General features: G+C 33.7%; 1 protein-coding gene across 1 annotated transcript in view; it reads left to right on the plus strand.

The window, feature by feature from the left end:
- The first annotated feature begins 2,933 nt into the window (after positions 1-2,933).
- LOC105248352 (lachesin) overlaps positions 2,934-18,687 on the plus strand; it is a 213,575-nt gene continuing 197,821 nt past the window's right edge. The window contains exon 1 of the mRNA XM_025406925.1: positions 2,934-2,988. The gene's annotated coding sequence lies outside the window, so the exon portion shown is untranslated. The remainder of the gene's footprint in view (positions 2,989-18,687) is intronic.

Consider the following 18,687-nt stretch of genomic DNA (forward strand, 5'->3'; position numbering starts at 1 on the left):
TCGTTACCCTCTTCTCCCCCTTCCCTTGTTGTCCGCCGCCACCGCCGCGCCAGGTGATTACGAAATTACACGAGTGCGTGCATCGCATTTCGATTAAAACGAGCGCGGTTCTTCCTACGCGGACGTCCTACATCCCTCGGCGGGAAAATCCGCGTCGGCGCGAATATTCGAACATATTCGCCGATAATATCCATGAAACACGCGGCCGCATTCTTGTCGCGATTTTAATATTTCGCGTCACGCGCTCGCACCTGCATATTTATTTATTCGGGCTAAATCTGCGATGCCGCAAATTTGGAGGAGCGATAAACTGCAATTGAAAAGGTTGAAAATTGTTCCTGTGAAAAACGTATTGTAACTCAATCTCTGTAACACACGATTCTGTTTTATTTAATATATAATTATATTTAAAAAAAAAAAAAATATATATATATATATATATATATATATATATATATAATTTAATATACAAAAATCTATTAATATTTTAATATAATTATATGTTAAATTATATGTATTTTTAATATTATTAAATTATATGTATAATTATATGTATTAAATTAAATGTTAAATTATATGTATTTTTAATATATATAATTTAATATATAATTATATTAAAAATATATTTAATATAAAATATTTAATGCCTCCATATTATTATTTTTTTTGTTTGATTGTATATTAAAGAACTCGTAATAACAGTTATTTAATATTTAATATTTTCGAAATTATGTCTTCAGGGATATCTTGAGATGTTTTCTTGAAGAATTTATATCAGTTAATGGAGTCTTAAATCGAGATTTGTTACATTATTAAAATATGTAATTAGAAATTAGAATTTGAAATTAGAAAACTGCATCGGTTTCGAATCAAATTTTCAGGAAAATTTCTTCTAATTTCTCGGAATATCACGTGCATTAAAATATTGTAAATATTCAAGGGAAATGAGCTATAACTACGACGTATAAATGAAGTTGAGATATTCTCGCGCAGACTTTGAAAATAATATATCGAACTATCGAAAATATATAATATCGACCCGTAGTAAAGCGTAAAGACCGAAATCTACGTATCGGCGTTTTAATAGATAATAGTCCCCGATATTTACTGCGACAACTTAAGGTCGTTCGCGATATCTTGCGGCAATTCTCAGCGGCGAAATTGGCGGCAGTATATTATGGGGTGGCGGTGGGGATATCGAATGGAGAAGTCCTCTCATTGTCACCGCGCGGGATCTCGGATTTCGTTCTTATCCTCGGACACACAGCGGCGAAAACTTTTCCAAGATAAACTCGGTCGACGGTACCCCCGAAACGTTTCCGGCTTTTCTCCGTAGACTCCGGATTCGCGTGCGTACGCCGAAAACGCGATTTCGTAATCTCGCAGAAGGTAGTATATATGTGTAACTGTGTGTACCTTCTTTCTCCTTCTTTTTTTCTCTCCTTCGTCGCTCGAGATACCGAGATATAGATACGGAACGGAGCTAGGATTGGAGTGGAGGAGAAAATACGTGGGGTGTGTGGGGTGTGTATGTGTGTGGGGGTGAGGGTGCGAGGGCGACGGGGGGCGCGGTCGAGGAAGGATTTGGGATATCTCGCCGATTCAGGGAGTAGCCGCCGGAGGCGTTCAACCAATTAGCTAACTCCGCGGCACTTCGCCCTCGAAACCGCTAACGAAGAACCTAAGCGAATGAAGAAAAAGGGGGAGGCAAAGGGATAAGGGGGCAAAATCCACCTACTCCTGCAGGGACGACGCCGTTGCTTGCGGTGTGGATTCGCTCGAGGGTATTTCTCGGTGTTTCTGCTCAATTCTCCGAGGACGTATGGTACATATAAATTATGCTTAAGTTTGCGGAGTGCGCGCGTATCGGGATTTGACATTTTAAACTAAAAGTTCTTGGTGTATACAGGATGGAGCGGGAAATGGCACGACCCAGAAAGAGATGATCACTAGACAAAAATAAATTGAAAACAGAATTTTCTCATATATACGTCGCTCCGTTTTCAAAAAAAAAAATTAATCTTGAAATTTAATAAAATTAATATATTTTCCTTTACATTTTTTTAAAGCTCGACTTTATTAATTAATTTGTCATGTATTTGCTTTTGTGACTATAGCATATTTTTAATTCACTTTATTTTCCATTCTTGTCCTACGCGAGAATAACTTTGCATGATGTTAAGAAACTTTTAGGGATAAGTTTTTCCGGAATTTCTTATGTACGTAGATTTTGTCCAGCGCAAATCCAGTGCGGTTCTTTCTTCCTATCTATTTTCCAAAGCCATGTGCTTTACCAAAGTATCTCTCTCTCTTTTCCTTTTTCACAAGAACATCTTTTAATTTATTTCGATGAACCGTTGTGTTACTGTGCGAGGGGCTTTAATTGCAAATACTTCGATTTCAAATTGAGATAACGGATAAAAGGAGTAATAAATTTTTTATAAAGTATAAAATTGTCTTAAAGTTTTTTTTATGATACTTGCATCTCTTTATATTATCCGATTTAAATCGTCTATTCGAATAAATGCAAGATGCATATTTAAAAAATCATAAATTATTATATATTATTCTTTAATTATTCTTTAATATTCTTTTTTATATTTTGTGAAGTATGTGTGCTTTTTTAAGTATTTATGTCTTTTTATGCTTTCGATCAAAAATTCATAATCAGCACAGTCGGTTTTAATTTATAATGTAACCGTATCACGAATCGAACAGTATAAGTTATAAATTATAGTACTTATTCATCGTTTAATTAAAGATTAATTGGTGAATTAAAATTATTTTCTCTTCGAGCATTTTATGAGTTATTTCTTTTTTTCCAGTGACTGAGTGCTTCTCTTCAAAAGGACCAGGGATCGAGAATTGCGGTATCGAGATCGCTAAGTTTTCATCTTGGCTACTATTTAACGCGCCTTGAAAAGTGCCCAGGGCTACAAGAACGGTGGTGGCTAAACCGATGGAAGTGACGGAAATGATGGAAAAGGGGTAAGTATTGGAAACAAAAATAAGAGTTTTACAGAGAGAGAGAAAGAGAAAGTAGCGCTTGGAACGGGATTACATCCTCTTTTCCATAAAAGTATGACAACGAGAGAGAAAGAGTGCAGGTAGCAACGTTATGTAATAAGAATAATGAGTTTTTAGTCGCGGTGAGGTGACATTATAATTATGATGTAACGGTTGCTAGTCGTTCCATAATAAAAAGAAAATAATAATAAAAAACACAGTTCAAGTTGAAGTTACACAATGTTGAGGCTTTTTCGGTTTCGCTCTCGCTCGCTTTTTGTGGGAAATAAAGGGGGAAATAAATATTGGAGAGGAAATTTTAATTGAAATGATTTTAATGTAAAACAATCAGAAAAGTTCTCTTGAATTTTTATTTCGTAACTTTTTCTTGTCATTTTCTCTGTGTACGATCTCATTTCTCAGAAAGGTCAAGACGGACCAAGAGCAAAGGCGTCATTTTACCGAAAGATAAACGTTTTTTCTTGTACCGCGTGAAATTGCCGTTTACTTCGTCCACCGTTCAAGCTCGACTTTTATCAAGCAGAAGGACTTTAATATCGTTTAAGTACGGCCATGTTTGGATTACAAGTGAGGAAACGACACAGCATGGCTCGTTTCTACCCCAAACACATTAAATTCTCATTAGGTGATTTGCAATTAAATTATCATCAATGTGACGTGAAAGGGCAATTGCATAGAAAACAAATTAAAATATCAGATGAATATTTTTTGAGAATATTAATAAGAGAAAGAGAGAGCACAAAATAAATTAGTTCGTCAATGCCTCTCAGAAGGCTATGTCGTAAAATATTGTTTATCATGTGTTTCATAGAATTTAAAAGAAAAGTTATAAAAATAATTTTATTAGATACAGATTTCATCTCTTTTATAAAATATTGTATTATAATATCAGTCTAATCTGTCTCGAGAAAATAACTTTGACAAATAGGAATAGCTTTGTTAAATAGGAAAACAAGTAAAAGAAATAAAATTGATTTGATTCTATCAGGATTGCGTAACTGCTTAGGGGATTGTGAAGATTTTACCTTATTCCTCTATTAAAGGACAAAAAGCGCGCAATCGTATGGCACATAATCCGTTATTCATGTCACGTTCAATTTCTTGTTTATCGATTCGAAGCGAATTAGTCTCGAACGTTGCGGTATACCGCGGAGATTTATCGTTATTTCGAGTCTCGTAGACTTTTCTTCGCGACAAGCATCGGGAAACCGAACCGATACTCGCACCTCGCTCTTTCTCTCTTTTTCTCCCTCTTTCTCTTCCGCACCTCAGTTTGCTCCTCTTTCCGACGTGACAGCGTAACTTTGCATAGCTCGATATGAGCCACCCACACGTCATCCCTATGTACAAACCCTTCGAGTCGAATCTTGCGATCGAGATAAGGCGTATACGAACACGGAACACGACTCGTTGGCATCCACCGTCGTGAGATAAGCTACCGAATACGAAAGTCTGCTCTCTTGTAAATTTATAGGGAATACCATCACTTGTGCATGGTTACGCCGCGCGATAGCGATGGCCATCATTTTTAATATTATACAAAGATTTTTGCATTAACCCCTTTGGGACTGGGCTGCTTCTCAGATACACAAGACTGAGGAAAAAATGTGATTTTTATCGAATATAATATCGAATATAAGTTATAATATTTAGTTGGCTTTAATATGTCTGCTCTAGTGCTTTGTCTGATATTGTAGTGCATCCCGAGGCTTGGAATTATTCAATTATTAATTTTTTAAACATTTATAGCCCTTTATATTGTTTTCGACAGAATTAAAAATTAGCGATTTAATTATTTACATCTTAAGTGATTAATTATTTATCTTCTAAAAATCATTCATCTTTTTATTATTACTTTTTTATCATTAAAATTTCCTAATATAGATTTTGAGTATTGTATAAATTATATAATTACAAAATGAAATCTTATATATTATTCTAATACACATATTTACAAAAAAGTTAAAATCATAATTATTTAAAATTAATACTTAATAAAAAGAGAAGCTGTCCTGAATAATTTCATATTTACTCTCCTGGCGAAAGATTAATAATATTAACACGCACTCATCGCATGCAACGCGTCATAAAATAAATTTATAAAACATTTTTGTACGACATAAATGTTGTGGGTGTCAGATTAATACAAAAGTGATTTAATCACAATTTGCGCGACGAATTAATTAAAAATATGACGACTTTAAACATATGATTCTTTTTATTTAAAGTCGAAATAAATTTTGATATTAATTGCCCCGAAAACGTAGCTTTCTCATTAAGTTTACAATCATGTGATTTTATATTCGAAGCTAATGTACATTAATATTGTATATTTATTTGGATTATATTTTTTTCGGCCGGCTGATTATCTTTTTTTTGCAAAGTGACCGAATGTCAATATCGTGTCCAACGTATACCCGCAAACTTTCATACATGTCGCCGTTGTACATGTGTATACTCATCTTTTGAATACAGCGATAACGATTGCATGAAGGAAATTGAACGTCACGACGGAGCGAAACGCCGTTAGAAAGAAAAGCCGATTGACCCGATTCGACGTACTGTCGACGATTAAAAATGAAATATCGTATGGCGATATCGTATAGAAAAGTGTCCGAGACGGAAATACGACATCGTCGGATGTGTCTGATTTTATCCCCACATAAAAATCGCTATTGCGAGGTGGAACGATAATTATGCGCTCTGGTATTCACGATGCTTGCATGTGTGTTGATCACTTTCTCTCTCGCGCTCTCTCTCTCTCTCTAATGATATTCTTTTATACTTTTCTAAAGCATTTTATTTTTTCGTGTATTTCATAAAAAAATTATCTACGTAACAAATTATATTTACGATATTTAAAAACTTTGTTATTTAAATTTTGTCCTTTCTTAACGTCGTGACTTCTAAACGTTTTTAGAATAATTTAGTATTGCTCAAAATAACACAATTTAGATTTTTATTGCTACGATTTCATTTACTAATAATTTATTAATTATGCGAAATGTGAAAATCGATAGGAACAATAACGGAAGATTTTGAAACACAGAAAAGAAATATCAATAATCTCTCTCTTATAGTAACTTTATTACATCTATTATATTTGTTCATTTATTACATCTTTATAAATAATTATTGTTACAAGCAGGAGTGTAGACTCCTTCGTAATAAGTGGGATAACAAATTCCGAACACCCCGTACTTTCGTACTATTATGCGCGAAAGAAAAGAAGATGCAGCTCGCACATACATTCGGTTTATTTCGCGTTGCGTATGGTTGGTTTGCATCGTATAAAAAAGCCCTTTAGCCTCTGTGCAGTCGAATTTGGTTTCAGTTGCAACATCGACCCGCGCGCGCGCGACACACACACACACACACACACACACACACGCAACGCACGCACGCACGCACACATACGCACACATTTCCGTGCTTGTTTATGTACAGACGAAGCTGGGATATCGCCATTGAATACGATGTTCGCATGCACTCTACCGATCTACCAGTTTTTGCTCCCTCCTACGCAACGTCGAGAGATAGAATTTCGATTTGCTGTGCATACATGTATATAACCGTGAGAAAAAGCGCACGAATTGTGCCAGTGGACCAATAGTCCGTTTTCGATGGCTCGTATTCCCTTTCTCTCCTTTCTCCCATCTTTTACCTATAGCATTCCGTGGTATCTCAATACCTTATATCCTTTTCTTTTTATTTTTTTATGATGTGTCATCGTCGTGTTTCGTATCGTTACGCACCCGGGCTGCACGAAAATTTATCAATCTACATCGTAGAGATGAGTGCTGATAGACACAAATATTTTTTTTTCGCAAACGTACCCGGCCACAGCGTGATTTAAAGAAAACGCGTGACATTTCGTTTCATCAATTTTACAAACATTTTGGTTCGCGACATTGATGGAACAAAAACTTCGCGTGGCATTCAAAGATAACATTTGATGGCATTTAATTTAGAAAGTGGATAGTGCATCCAGATAGGTTCTTTGTTGATAGCGTAAATGCAGTCGGATATATTGCATAAAATTCATTAGCAAATAAACGCTTGTCCACCGCGTGAGAGACACATGAGAGTTTTTATCGTTATAAAAATTCAATTATCACGATGGCGAGGGACAGAAAAAGAGAGAGAAAGATTGTTCTGCCATTCTCGCGATGCATGCTGAAAATAAATCTTTCTGTTTCGACACCATTTGGCCTCACGTTGCGCCTCGCGAATTAGCCAGATTAATTAATTCGGATTCGTTGTCGAAACGTACGTAATCCTTTTGGGAAACATAATGCGCATTGAGATTCGATGCAAAATTGTGTATCAGTGATTTGCGAATAATTGCTTCTTTCTGCGATTCTCTCTCATTTACAAGAGAAGTTTTATTTCTAATTAGTATGTTGAAATCTTGATTATTATCAAAACCATATAACATTGTGTATTATATAGATTGAATACTGCAATTTGATAATAGAAGCATCATTTGTAGAAATTTTGCACTTGTTCCTTCATATAATTATGATATAATTACACGAAATTAATTTCGCAAAATTAAATGAACAAATTTTTCAGGCAAAGAAATTATTTCGCTATATTTTTCTACAAATGCTATTAATTAATGTAGCGTGTTAATGTGGTAAAAAAATTTTATTCTATTCGCACAATAAGATATATTAATACAATAATTGCATAGTTTTTTCTGTCTACATTTTTAAAAATTTTACATTATTATTTCGTTGTCTCTGTAAAAAAACAATGAATTGATAAACTTGATTGTTCGCATATTTTAATAGCTTTTACATACTTTTGGCCTATTTTCAATTATGTAGAACGATAGTTGTTTCGAAATGTGGTGGCGTAAATTATCGCAGATTTAAAGCAATTAATTATCGCGCGTTGAATTGCGTAAACGTGTAAATTAGAGATCCGCGACTAATTGTATGTGCATGCTGTAAAGTGGTTTATGTGTGTTGGATTTTTTTTCGTTACTTTTCTAGTTATTCATTTTTGTCCTTGTAATGATGCAATATTTCATGAAAATGTCACTTGCAACGATATTTCGTGTTAGGAATTTTTAGAAGTAACTTACTTATTGCAACTGAATTATCATAAATGTATCAGATGACGAGATTATTGGCAAATTTACTTATTTCAAGATATTTATCGGATGCCTCGGAAAGTTTCTGCACGCGCCGAGCATTTCCTGCACGTTCTGCATAGTCAAATATTTTCGAATTTGTATCGCGTATATCATTAATTTTTATTAAACTTGATAATAAATTTCAATTTAAGTTAAGTTACTTTATTTTGATATAGAGATTTGAGTTTGATATGTAATTCTTCTACTGATTCCAATAGTTTTTGTTAGTTTATCATTCTTTTTTTTTTTCAAATAAATTTGATAAAAATATTTACTTTTCATATTTCTCGATATTGTTTACTTTAATGAATTGAGGTAATATTTTTTATATTTTTTTCAATACATAAAGAAATAAAACAATACATTTTTTTAAAAATTAGGTCACGTTCTTCACTTACATCGCTGTCGAGGCGTATCTAACTGATTACGTCTAAATAACGCATACGTGTTTTTGGTACACTTGCTTATATGTTTGGAGTAGAAATAATTACACGCAAATATTGCATATGTTTTCTGTATACAGTTATTTTAATTCCGGGACGATAGCGAAACATGAATTACTTCGTGATGATGAATTTAAGTATCCGTGTAATAGGTGCGCGTGATATTTATTTATTTCGGATATTAATTTATTTATTTGCACAATTTATTTGATTCACACTTTATTATTTTTAAGTTCGAATATCCGAAAAATATTAAAACCGCGATTACCGCTAAATACGTGTAAACGAAAAAATATCTTATACAAATATATATATATATCTGATTTTATAAATTTTGTCATTTTTATGATGCTTGTTCGTACACAAATATATAATATACACGATGTCTAAGAAAATCGAGATTTTTCGAAAAGTAGATCATACACATTTGATGTCATGTTGATAAAATAAAGCTTTCCAGTCACGTCATTCTAAAATTCAGAAACTTTTTAAACGCACCTCTCTCATATATCCTATATAAGATAGTCTAGAAAGAAGTCAAAAGATTTGGATTTTTTTAATTCACAAAGATAAATAAAACATGTTTAATTATTACAGATTTGTGAATTAATCTTAACGAAAATACAAGAAATTTATTTATTTATGCGTGAAAAGATTAGAATTGCGTTATAGCGAACGATTTTCTTCACTTTAGTTACTTGTAGATATTCTTTCTCATTATCTATATCATTTATATGCACGCTCGCATCCACCCACGTCGCGCTCTTTCTTTTCATTATCTATCTTTTTTTTTTAACTTACCTTAGCTCATTTTTTTCTTATTCTAAAATCTTAACGTTCTTTCGTTATTTTTTTGCAATATACATTATTCTTATCTTATTTATCCTATACATAAAAAAATTATTCCTTATTTCTTATAATTTAATCTTTACATCAGTGTTTCTTTATTTAATTATTTTATAATTATTTTATTATTTTATTATATTATAATTATTTTATTATTTTATAATCTTTGTAATTTTTTAAAACAGTTTTCATATATTACAAGTTTATGTGTATTCAATTTTTTAATTGTTTTTATCCATTATATACATTTATACATCCTGTATTCTTTCTGTATTATTTATTTACATAAAAAAATTTGGTTAATCATATTAATTGAACATACAAGATAAATTTTGTTTATTAAATTTTGTTTATTAAATTTACATATAATAGCTCAATCTGACTGTAGTTGAAACAATTAAAAATGATTCAATGCCTGGTAAATCGACACATATGTGTTGAATCAGAATGATATCGAATCGAGAGTGGACAAGTGTTGTTGTGTGTGTCGATTATCGGAGACACAGAAAGATTTTTCTATGCATCGATGTATAAAATAATTGTCAATTTGTAAACTTCAAATCTCACTTTTTAGACAAGCTGTAAATATTATGGTTAATATCAGAGATATAATGATCATGTTTCCTGTAATTAGCGTGTACACACATGCTTCTCCAATTTTTTGATTAATTTTATCTTGTGTATATGTCTTGTGTATATACTTTTATGTTATTTAATCGCGCACAGAAAATCAGTTTGATTGATTGTATTATATGCATTAAATTTCGTTGATTAAATTTGCGTAAAAAATACTTCAATCTAACTAATAGTTAAAACAATTAAAAACTGCCCAATGCTTTTCCGGTAAGCTGACATATGTTGTCGGAATCTGATCAGATTCATATCGAGTTGAAAATGGATCGACATTGTTATACATCGATTATCAGAGGTACGCAGATTTTTCTATGGTGTATAAAATTATCATCGATGGAAATACGCGGAATATATGTTCGGCATGATATGGATATTAGCCGTGGGCTATACACTGTGAGCGGCAGAGTGCACGTTACACCTGCTCTTCGTTTCTATTTAAAAATTTTCTTCATTTAATTATCTATGTACTCTTCAACGAAATATTTAACATTTTTATAAAATACTTAATCATTCTCCAAAAAGTAGGCCGCGTAAACAAAGTTATTAGTTTACGAGAAAACATAGAATCCAAATAGTTAGCAATCCCTCTAGACAGAGATAAAAAAAAGTATCATATTTTTTAATCAAAATATTCATCTGATTCTTGAATAATTTTAATGGAAAATTATTTCTAATTATTATATACGACGAATGTGTTTCGCATATACAAAATATTGCGTTTATAAATCTTAAACCCCTTGGAAAGAGGTATAGTCGCGAGATTAGTCGTAAAAATGCTTGCTCAATAAAACTGTATCCAGAAATATATGATTTACAAAGATATAAAATTTCTGGGAGTAAATAAAATTGGCATTCGCATATGTTGCGTAAGATACAAAAATCATTTTGCGCAACGCATCGCGCTTGATGCGAAATGTAAAATTACAAAATGGAAACATGAATTATGCATCACTACGACATATAGCCGGTGAGATATTCGACGAGATGTTTCACTATTTTGGGAAAGATCTCTCGGTTATTTGTGCGTGTGTTGGGGCGTAACATCTTGTAAAGCTCTCTATTATGTATTATAATGACAGCTTTATGCAGGTATATGTTTCTCATCGTGACACAATCCATACCCTCGCATCGCTGATCGAAATTGAAGAGATACTATCGCGCGTGACTTTCCATACATACCAATACGGTACGTTCGAATGAGTTTTCGTCTATCGTTACGTCACCGCGCCAATTTTTAGGTGCAAGTCCATTATATTCGCGTGAAACCGCATCACGAAATTTTCGCGGTTTCTACCCACCATTTTCCGTATATGCAAATGAATTCGGATACGTGTGCGACGACCACTATGAGATCGGCGGAACATTTGTGGAGGGCACGCTCAAATAGAGGCGGTGCCGGCGCACAAACCACAATTCACTAATTGTTTTTCAAATTCACGACAATCGGCGCCCGTGCCTGCAATCGGCAATTTATTATCGCGCGTATATACTATACAATCTTTTATTTGTTATTTCATTCAACAACTTAAGCCTCATTAATTTAGTTTAAAATTTACAATTACTTTCTCGAAACGTAATATCCGAAATATCCTAATATTAATTATTTAAATAGATTAAATATTATTTAAATAGATTATTTAAATAGATTAATTATTTAAAAAGATACGATTCAAGATCTTGCATCAAATAAATATTGTAAATTATTGATTTTATACATACAATTTTATTTTTAAATATTGTAAATTATTGATTTTACATACAATTTTATTTATAAAATGAGGCAAGAACTTGAAATATTTTACTTGGATCTTTCACACTCGATATTCAATGAAAGCAATTATAGAATACATTTTAAATACGAGATGCAGTAAATTGATATTTAAGCAAAGTTCATTGATAGTCTGTAGTTTCACAAGTAATGTGTATCGTGTAATTTAAATATATATTATATATATTTGCCATGAAACAATTAAAAGTGGTCGATCTGCAGGACTAACAATAATGTCCGTCCGATGTTTCGGTCGGACTCGCGTAATTATTCGATTGAAAGGGATACAAACAAGGAGAGCAGTGCCGACGTGAAATGTATATTTCGTAGCCTTCCGCAATACGTCAAATCGCTGACGAATCAGGTATAATTTCCATACAAGCCGACATACTAATTAGAAAGGGCATTTTGCCATGCTCGTGGCGATTCTCGCGGATATTCTGATGAACGGCTAAGCTAAATTATCCTTCGTCAGTTAGCTGTATCCACACGCGAGATATCGAACAATAGCTAATTTATAACATAATGCCTCGATATACGTTTAAGCAATGTACCATTTTGTTTGCATTAATCTTCATTTCAGTCCTATCTTGCGCTCATTGTATCTTGCGATTCTTAAATGTGTCTAAGACACTCGCTCCTTTATCTTGAGAAGAATTAATTTGTAAAAAATACGGGATTAAATGTGTATATAATCGATCAAAAATCATAAAGGTAAATTCTTCGCTGTCGCTCTTTAAATTTACATTTGTACATTCATACGCTTATTGATAAATTCCAGCTGCGATGATTTTGTAAGTGAAAGAAACGAGTAGCAAATAACCAAGTATAAACGATGGGATCTGCGCATTTTAATATAAAATTCTTTCTTCAAAGAGCGCGTTTTAACATATTTTGAAAGAGGGAGAAATAGAGAGCGAAAGAGATCTAGTTTGAGAATTACCTTTTTTCATCATCTAATAATTATAGCCCTATTTCAAGTTTATCGAATTCTGCGAAAGTAGATTATCATGTATACACAAGTGCGATAGATATATAGGTCTAGCGTAAACTGAAGATAGATGTGTGTTCCGCTCTTTTTCATGCGAGATTAATCATCTACAAAGAGTCGACGAGTGCTTATTAAAACAGATTCGTCCAAATAGAACGGATAAAAATAAAAAAAAAATAGAGAGGACACATGGAAATATTTGTACAATCTGCCAGGCCTTTCATCAAAAAGCCGTAAATCTCATCGATTCAGACAATGACGCACCGTTTTAAAGCAGAGTGTAAATTCGTAGAAATATTTAAATCCGCTTTCTGATCAAAATTGCGTTTCGTCAGCGCCTATGGTATCGTTTTTATAGCATTTCTCCAAGCTTAATCGAATATCGTTTATACGGGCCTTTTTCATTTTATCGATGCTCAGTGCAAATATCTCGCTTTGACGGTTAAAATAGTTTTAATAACTCACGGTAAAATCGGAATTATAAACAACGTAACGCATCTTCAGTTATAAAAAGATAAAGTCTCAATGATGATTGTGATATATTCGGTATAATTGAGATAAAAACTGGATGAAAAATATTGTACATACATACGCATGTAATATTAATATTTAATTTCAATCACTTTCGTTTCAATTATTATTTTAATATTATTTAATGTTATAATTAAATTACAGTGTAAAAATGAAGTTATGAACAGTTATACACATAATATATGTTCTGTGTCTTTAGCTCTTGTACAGGTCCTTTCATATTTGCTTCCTCGAAGATGGAGGAATTTTCGATAAGTGAATTCCGTGGAATATGTGGTTTTGAGAAGAATATATTATTGTATTATGTATGTGAACTGTGGGGAATATAACGCGCTATCCTACATCTCTCGCGCGCCTGCGTTCTTTGCAGATGCATTATGAATCAGAAATCACATTAGAATATTCTACACATACATATGAGTGCATTAAGGGCACAGGTGGCGATATAGATTTTTTTAGCATACTTTAATATCTGCAGGCAGTTCGATTTATCCGTTGATCGTGGTTAAGATGGACGGTGCTGCCAGCCTGATAAATAGTGATTCTCGCAAATAATTTTTCGATCACACGCATACACACAATTTGCAGAGGTTTTTATTAACTCCCATAGATGTTGTCTCTCTCTCTCTCTCTCTCTTTTTCTCTCTTTCTCGTTTCTTTTTTCAAGGAAGAAAATTTTCTATCTTTTTAATATCTTAAATATAAGTTTATTTATTAGCGATAATAGAACTAGTAATGTCGCGATTCTGACCGTACAAATACCGTAGCGCAATTCTATGGAATTACCTAGTTAACTCGAGATAACGCGGATTGACCATGATCGGGCATCACTTTTTCTTATTCTCGAATTTTGCCGATAGAAGGGTAGGCCGGGGGTGGGGGTGGGGGATGGAGAGACGATGTCTACCAGTCACGAAAGGGACAAGTTCGAACTCTCAATCGCCGTTGAAAGTTGTGTGTAACCCGACGTTGGGACGAGAGCTGCACGGAGATTGGCTTTACAAGCTGTTCTAATGAGATAAGTTCGCCCATCGTGCCTTACTTTTAATATCTCTTCCACTTCCTCCGTCCGCCTTTCCTGGGCGCGCAGCGCCGGCCCTTAACGAGCGAAATATTGTCTGACGTCGCTTCCGGCAATTTTACTCGTCACCAGCCTCGGATCTTGCCTGAGCGAAAATCGATTGCCTCGATCGAGGCGCGATGTCCCCGCGGTTACCGTCGATACCGACGCCCGTCCATTTTTTTCCCCGCTACGTGAAATTTTTGCGATCCAACGTATCCAAGAACGGTCAATACATTAGCGGCTTGAGTCTGCCATCAGCAACACCTGTACGGGACATTAAAGGGCCGAAGCCACGACGTCGACCTTCCCCCACGCTCGTCTTGAATTAATTATATTCATAGTGGATTATTCGGCGTGCGTTGGCTCGCGATTACGTCGGTGAAAAGTCGGAAAAACTTCAATAGGAAAATATTTACACACACACACACACACACACACACACACACACACACACACACACACACACACACACACACACACACACATACATATATATATATATATATGTATATAATTTTTTTAAACATATTATTTATTATATTAAAATTGAGAGAATTGTGTTAATATTAAAACAAATATGGCGAAAAAGAATATTAATTCTTTTTTATTTTTTTAATGACACGATAGCAGTTTAACGAAGATATTTTCGTGAATTGTGTAGCACAATAAAAATAATATAAAAGATAGACAATTTTTTTTTTATATAAAAAAAATGTTTTATGAAACCTTTAATTAATTACGAGATGGACAAACGAAATGCGGTCGCCGATTTGACGAATATTGATCGATGTTATGAATCAATTGCGGCCAATATTTGTTTTCAAGCAAACTTTCTCTCTTTCTCTCTCAAACAAAAAAGAGAGAGAGGCAGGGAGAGAGAGAGAGAGAGAGAGAGAGAGAGAGAGGAGAGAGAGAGAGAGAGAGAGAGAGAGAAAGAGAGAGAGTATCATAAGAGCATTTACTAAATTGAAAAACCGCTTGTGTAAAGGGAACACATTTATGTGAAACAATACGCTGTGGTTTCATCAATATTTCGTCCATAAAAAAAAACATTGAAACTCGTACCAAACATTATATGTGAAATGCGTAAGAACAAAAAAAAATGTGAGAGAATATAGAAACAGAACGAGTAACATTCTATATTTTGATAAAATATAGTTGACGTAACATACTACGCTCTGTGGTGTGCGATATATATATATATATATATATATATATATATATATATATATAATATTTATATGGCAAGACTACTGCATAGGTGCAATTTTGATATCTTTCTCAATAACACAAGAGAAATAAGAGTTAACAATTTTAAAAAGTTAGCGTTTAAACGAAGAAAACTTTATAAAATTTGTAGTGTAACTCTTGAAAAAGTAGGTTCACAAAATTAAAGTTTAGGTCGAAATGTAATATACAAAAACAAAATCGTGCAATGGATGCATTTATTATTTTCTGATTTTTTTTTCAAAATGGACTATTGCTTTGCCAGTAATATAATCGCGGAGTAATCGCGCAAGTCGAAAAAAAAAGCGAGAAAAAAAAGTACTATCTGACGGCTTTAGGCAAAATGGAAAAGAGTTAACGATTTACGGAATGTCCGATAATTATCCCAGGACCGAGGTAGCGAAGGTGAATTGTACCTGGGATATTTTGTGCAAGCTTGCACCACATGTCGCAAAATATCAGCTTAAAAGCATGCGTTTATTTTTTGATAAATTACCCCGTTAATCGGCTCTAGTGGAGGCTGCCAGCCCACGGTGCCCCCAGGGGGGATGAAATCTGCTTCACAACCCCTCTGCCATAGGTCGCGCTCGCTCTCTCATCCTCTCTTCCGTCCCCTTCATTTACTGTCTTTTTCTATCGGTGTGCACTTTATATATTTTTCGTAAATTCTATGGGAACTTCGTATGGAGTTCCGACTTTTCCATCGGTCGCGCATCGCGTACACCGTAGAATCGCCGCGATCTGTGAAGTATTAGACAACTAAGTTATTGCCAATACAGTGAATATAGCGCGCCGCTAGATAACCGAATTTAAAAGCAATCCTATCGGCCTCGTCTCTTTCCGTCTCTTCTTTTTTTTTCCGCCGCAGCATTCCATTAACGGCTTATCGCGTCCGCGACTCCGAACGATTCGATACTCATTTAATCGTATCTATTGATGGATCTCGTAGAATAATTATTGTTAATCTGCCGATAAATTTCGCGCGTCTGACAAAACGCAAATCAATCTATTTTCGATTCCGTTATGGAAAACATCGGGTGTACCGCGTATAAACAGTCTATAATAATAAATATATGACGCACACGATGCGTGCATATATCAAGTTTTACGCACTGCAGATCAGCAATGTGCTCTGCAGATCAGTTTCTATTCCGAATTCGTTTTATTGCTTTAACTATTTTATATTACACTCTTTCTTTTCAGGTAAATTCCATTTCTTTTTTTTTTTTTCATTTTTGATATATGCATAATTTCAGTCGGATGATTAAAAGATGCAAAGAGACTTATTAGGAGCCTTTTGAAAAGTTTTTAGGTAAATTTTAATATAATGTTCTCTGCGTTGATTTATATTCTTCTTAATAATTCTTAATAATCTTCGTAATAATTGTGTTGATTAAATATAATAATAATATAATTATAGCTATAATAATATCGGGTACATATTTAACATTGATATTAGTAGTTTGATCTTATTAAAGAGAATATTATATGCGGATCGCCAATCGTGTGCATTCAATATGTACATATACAGCAATACAATAGTACATATAGCAGTTCAAATTTAGCAACGAGATTTGCTTTTACTTAAAATACACATAGAGATATAGAACACACTATTTAGCAACAGAGGCGAATATAAAACATATCGATACAATTTCTACATATAAATTTGGCGGAATATTCGATATAATGCTTACATTTCAGTATTCCCGACATAAATGAAGTACTATTAATTAATTGTTCAGCCAGAGAAAAATGGCATTCTACAAATTTTATCCCTGTAATTCGCTCGTTTTCGACGAGCGTTACATTCCTCGCGTATGTTATCGGACAATATTAATCATGGCATGAAATCGAACCACTCGATATTTAATCGACTTCCGAACCTGGATATGAAATATGTTTGAAAATGATTGGAAATGAGTCTGCCTGTGGCAGCTGCTTCGCATCGCCGCTGTGTTTTAGTCTGTTTCGTTAATAGTCAAAAACAATGTCGTTCGCAAAGTATGCGCTTTACAGTCAGCTTTATGATACGTCACAAACAATGGTTGAAGAGTGAATGACAGAGCAATAGAAGAGACTTTAGTAATAATGATTTTACGGTAATTTTCCACAGACATTGTCAAAGGTATAATTTGAATAATAAAGTTTTAATTAATTGTTTATTATACATGTGCATCGATATCCGAAGCAACTATTTGTCATTGACGAAATAATTAGATTATTTATGCGTATAATAACTTTTCCTCCAAATTCAAATAGACGATCGAGATAGTAACAATTAATAATAATAATAATAATATTCGAGATAACGTTCAAGATAATATTTTTTCTCTCCCTTTTTTTATAATTTGAATAATAAAGCTTTAATTAATTGTTTATTATATGCATCGATATTCGAAGCAACTATCCGTCATTGAAGAAATAATTAGATTATTTATACGTATAATAACTTTTCCTCCAAATTCAAATAAACGATCGAGGTAATAACAGTTAATAATAATAATAATAATATTCGAGATAACGTTCAAGATAATATTTAATATAATGCTTGGGCGTTCTAATATTTTTTCCTTCCTCCAAAATCATCGATAGGAATTTTCTAATACTAAATTAGGATTTCAAGTTTTTTCGCTCTTTTTCTCCTCTCCCTTTTCTCCTCTGTGCAAAATAATGTGCGATTTATGTGTGCATAAAATCATCCCAACTGTCGAGAGCTTGAATCGTAGTTGACTGTAAGGGGCGAATTTGATTATTTTTGTTAATATTCAGCATACGGTCCAATACAAACACGTATGGCCGCCGAGCCGTGCATGCGCTTCATTTCCTTGCTGGGAAATTGCGTTTCGAAAATCCATTTTCAATCTTCATACGCGGACTCTTTCTAACGGCGGTACAGAGGCCACGCGCGTTCTCTGCATCACGCATATGCGTGCAATTCGCGCAACATGCGAATTTACTTCTGCACCATAGCGAGACATATAATTACGTACGTATTTAGCAATTATGCACATT

Source organism: Camponotus floridanus, unplaced genomic scaffold (genome assembly GCF_003227725.1).
Source record: "Camponotus floridanus strain SB8 unplaced genomic scaffold, Cflo_v7.5 scaffold16, whole genome shotgun sequence".
In the NCBI taxonomy this organism is placed as follows: Eukaryota; Metazoa; Arthropoda; class Insecta; order Hymenoptera; family Formicidae; genus Camponotus; species Camponotus floridanus.